Here is a 5,119-nt window from a genome sequence, read left to right as displayed (position 1 = left end):
TAGTAGAAAAAATTCCTATATATACTTCACCAAGTTTCCCCACATATTAACAGTTTACCACATTTGCTTTATACTTTCTTTCCCTGTGTGTGTGTGTGTGTGTGTGTAATTTTTTTTCTAAACCAGTTGAGAGTAAGATGGGGACATGATGAATCTTACATAAATACCTCAGCGTGTATATCCTAAAAACAAGGCCATTTATTTGTATAACCCAAGTACAATTATCAAAATTAGGCAAATAGCATTGATATACTTTAACTGTCTAATGTACAGTCCTTATTCAGATTTTTCAAATTGGCCCAAGAATGTCCTTTTTAGAAAAATGAAATCTGAGATCATGTGTTTCATTTGGTTGTCATGTCTTTTCATCTGGAACAGTTCCCCAGTCTTTGTGTTTCATGACATTGACATTTTTGAAGTATGTTGTAGAATATCCCTCAGTCTGGGTTTGTCAGTATTTCCTCGTGATTAGATTCCGGTTGTGTGCTTCTGGCAGGAAGTGCAGAGGGATATGTTTTTCTGAATGGACCATATCAGGAGACACATGGTGTTGATTTGTCCCATTGCTGGTATGGGAGATTTGTTTCTAATACCAATTTTTTCCTTAATGCTCATAACATGATTCTAATTAGTTATGATGTAATGCTTGGTAGGTTTTGCAACTTCTTCATAAAGTCACTTCACTGTAGCCCTATTTCTTAAAAAACAAAAAATTAAGCTTCTTGCTTACAACGTTCTTTCTTTTTTTGTACCTATTGAAACCTTTTAAGGTTTACTTAAATTCCGTCTCCTCTTTGAGGTTCTTTTAGCTCACTCAGTAATTTTTTGTGAACTAAAATCTTATTGAAGATAAAGGACCTAGCTTGAAGTCTGACATATTGTAGGCACTCATTAAATACTGCTTTTTTGCTTCTTTTCAACTTCTCGTGACATCTCATGTATACTATGTTTTAAATATTTATTTGCTTCATGTAATTTTAGATTTGAAAGGAAAATCAGTAATAAGCTAATCTCATTTTAGTTTACATGTGAAGAAATTGAGCAAAGAGAGGTTGTATAATATTCTTATGTTTAAAAGTTAAGTTTTAGCACTAGAACTTGTATCTAGAGTTCCTAGATTCTTAGGATTTTAAAATTGACCAGAGATTTTATTCCTTGGAGATATTATAAGGGCAAAGGGAAGGGTTTGGTCATTGTGGATCTAGGTTCCTGCCAGCCAATTCAACAAAACTTCCCTGGTTTTATCTGTTTTTACGTTGGGTTCCCATGTTCAAATTCCTATTAAAAAAAAAAAAAAGATTCTGCTACTAAAAAGACAACAACAATTAAAAATTTGAAAACAATTGCTCTATTCCATATTAACCCAATGCACAAACACCCTGCCAGGAATCTATCTAATCTATACTTCAGATCCCAGAAACAAGGAATTCACTGACTTTTCATTCAATAAATATTTGTTGCGTATTTTGCATGTACCAGGCATTTTGTAGGCATTGGACTACAAAGATAGAAAGACATGAATAGATACTACTCTCACATAGCTGATAGATTTGACACTTAGAAAGTATTTCTTTATATTAAGTTGAATTCTGCTTATTTGTAATTCTCTCCTCAGGGTATACAAAGAAAAGTCAGTGGCTTAATCTACATAAAACTCTTAAATTTACTGAGGCAGGTTGATAGTATCCCAAGGCCCTTCAACTATTTTTTTTTTTTTTGGTCTGACATTTTCTTTTCTTTAAAAAACAAAAACAAAACCAAACTATTTTTTTTAGAGCAGTTTTAGGTTTATGATAAAATTCAAAGGGAGGTACAGAGATTGCCTGTATAAGCCCCCTTCCTACACATGCATAGCCTCCTCCATTAGCAACATCCCTTACCAGAGTGGTACATTTCTACCAAGGATGAACTAACATGGACATATCATAATTAGTCCATAGTTTACCTTAGGGTTCGTTCTTGGTGTTGTACATTCAATGGGTTTGAACAGATGTATAATGACATATATCCATCATTATACTATCATACAGAATATTTTTACTGCCCTAAAAATCCCCTGTGCTCTGCCTATTCAACTCTCTTTCCCACCCCCTATCCCTGGTAATCACTGATTTTTTAAAACTGTATCCATAGTTTTGTCTTTCCAGAATGTCATATAGTTAGAATCACACAATATATACCCTTCTCAGATTGGCTTTTTTCACTTAGTAATATGAATTTAAAGTTTCTCTATGGCTTTGTAGCTCATTTCTTTCTAGTACTGAATAACATTCCATTGTCTGGATACACCATAGTTTATTTATCCATTCACTTACTTAAAGGACATCTTGTTTGCTTCCAACTTTTGCAATTGTGAAAAAAGCTGCCATAAACATTCATGTGCAGACCTTTGTGTAGATATAAGTTTTTAACTCCTTCTGTAAATACCAAGAAACACCATTGCTATTTTGTATGGTACAAGTATGTTTAGTTTTGTAATAAACCACCAAACTGTCTTCCAAAGTGACAAAGTACAATTTTGCACTCCTACCAGCAATGAATGAGATTTCCTGTCACTCTGCATTTCGGCCAGCATTTGATATTGTCAGAGTTCCAGATTCTGGCCATTTTAATAGGTGCACAGTGGTATTTCATTGTTCTCTTTTGCATTTCCTCGATGACATATGATGTGGAGCATCTTTTCATGTTTATTTGTCCTCTGTATATCTTCTTTGGTTAGATGTCTGTTAAGGTTTGGCCCATTTTTTAATCAGGTTGTTTATTTTCTTATTATTGTGCTTTAAGCGTTCTTTGCATATTTTAGATAACAGTGTTTTATCAAATGTGTCTTTGCAAATATTTTCTCCCAGTCTGTGGCTTGTCTTCTCATTCTCTTGGCATTATTTTTTGTAGAGTAGTTTTTAATTTAAATGAAGTCATAGCTTATAATTTATTTCTTTCATGGATCATGTCTTCGGTGTTGTATCTAAAAATGCATCATTATAGCCAAGGTCATCTAGGTTTTCTTCTACATTACCTTCTAGGAATTTTATAGGTTTGCATTTTGCATTTATGTGTATGGTCCATTTTGAGTTACTTTTTGTAAAGGGTGTAAGGTTTACATTTAGGCTCATTTCTTTGCAAGTGGATGTCCAGTTGTTTTGGCACCATTTGTTGAAGAGTATTTTTGCTCCACTGTATTGCTTTTACTCCTTATCAAAGATCAGCTGACTATATTTGTGGGATTCTATTTCTGGGCTTTCTATTTTGTTCCATTGATGTACTTGTCTATTCTTCACCAATACCACAGTCTTCATTACTGTAGTCTTATAGTAAGTGTTGAAGTTGGGTGGTTTCAATCCTCCAACTTTGCTCTGTCTCAATATTGTGTTGGCTATTCTGGGTCTTTTGCCTATCCATATAAACTTTAGAATCAGTTAATTGAATTCATAAAATAACTTGTTGGGATTTTTATTGGAATTTCATTGAATCTATAGATCAGGCTGGGAATAACTGACATCTTGTGAGTCCTCCTATCCATGAACATGGAATACATCTCCATTTATTTCTTTGATTTAATTTGAGTTTTGAAGTTTTCCTTATTTATGTCTTGCATATATTTTGTTAGATTTATTCCTATTTCTTTTAGAGGGTACAAATATAAATGGTATTATGTTTCTAATTTCCAATTCTACTTCCCATTGTTGGCATATAGGAAAGCAACCAACTTTTACATATTAACCTTGTATACCGCAACCTTGCTATAATTACTTATTAGTTTCAGGGGTTTTTTTTTTTTTTTTGGTCAATTCTTTCTGATTTTCTACAAAGAAAATCTTGTCATCTGTGAACAAAGACAGTGTTTTGGGTTTTTTTTTTTTCAGTCTTTCATACAACTTTATTTTCTCCCTTCACCCATAATAATATGATATCCAAATTTTGTCTTAGCCGGAGGGTCTGTAAACACAGGCTTATCCAGCCCACTCACAGGCAAGGCAAATGTTGCTTCCTGAAATGGTCCCACCATGGAACCTCTGGTCATCCAACCCAAGTTGCTCCCTTGCCTGGCTTTATCTTCACTATACTATGTGGCCACTTCATTCAATCTCATTCCAGACTTCAACTTTTCCATGGCTTCCATGATTTTCCCATGTTTTTCACACAGAATGTGTCTGACCTTTACTGCATTGCCACCACCTTTGGGACCCTGAGCCTTCTTGTCAGAACTGTCACTCCCAGAGGATGCTCCCCCTTTCCCTTTCCCGGAACCACTTTTTCCCTTGGGTGGCATCTTCCAAACCTGCAGCAGAACCCTCAACGGCTAACAGTTTTAAGTAATCGTTCTCAATCTGTATACCTTTTATTGTCTTTTCTCACCTCGTTGAGTTTGCAAGGCCATCTAATATGATGTTGAAAAGGAGTAGTGAGAGAGAATATCCTTGTCTTGTACCTGATCTTAGCAGAAAAACTTTGAGTTTCTCACTATTAAGTATGTTAGCTGTAGGTTTTTTATAGTCTTTAGAAAGTTGAGAAAGTTCCCCTCTTTTCCTAGTTTACTGAGAGTTTTTGTTATTAATGGGTGATGGATTTTTGTCAAATGCATTTTCTGTATCTTTTGTTATGATCATGTGATTTTTAAAAAAGATTTTATTTATTTGAGAGAGAGAAAGAGAGTGAGTGAGTGCACAAGCAGAGGGGAGCAGTAGAGGGAAAAGCAGACTCTCCACTAAGCAGGGAGACTGACACAAGGATTAATCCCAGGATCCTGGGATCATGACCTGAGCCAAAGGCAGAGGCTTAATTGACTGAGCCACCCAGGTGCCCCTGATTTTTCTTTTTTAATCTATTGATGTAATAGATTATATTAATAGATTTTTGAATGTTTAACCAACCTTGCCTACCTGGGATAAAACCCATTAGTTGTCATTCTTTTTTATATTTTTCTTGGATTTAATTTGCTAATATTTTGTTGAGGATTTTCATATCCTTATTCATGAGGGATATTGAGCTATAGTTTTTTTTCTCTTATAATATCTTGTAATGTCTGGTTTTAATATTAGGGCAATTCTGGTCTCATGGGATGAGTTAGGAAGGATTCCCTCTGCTTCTATCCTCTGAAAGAGATTATAGGAAATTGACA

The 5,119-nt window shown here is 34.6% G+C and overlaps 1 pseudogene; it reads right to left on the bottom strand.

Moving 5' to 3' along the window:
• Nucleotides 1-3,848: 3,848 nt before the first annotated feature.
• LOC123847616 (peptidyl-prolyl cis-trans isomerase NIMA-interacting 4-like) lies at nt 3,849-4,270 on the bottom strand (annotated as a pseudogene).
• Nucleotides 4,271-5,119: the final 849 nt, after the last annotated feature.

Source organism: Mirounga angustirostris, unplaced genomic scaffold (assembly GCF_029215605.1).
Source record: "Mirounga angustirostris isolate CCGP_5_RB_7025 unplaced genomic scaffold, mMirAng1.0.hap1 SCAF_2, whole genome shotgun sequence".
Lineage (NCBI taxonomy): Eukaryota > Metazoa > Chordata > Mammalia > Carnivora > Phocidae > Mirounga > Mirounga angustirostris.
This window is presented reverse-complemented; position numbering and strand designations above follow the sequence as displayed.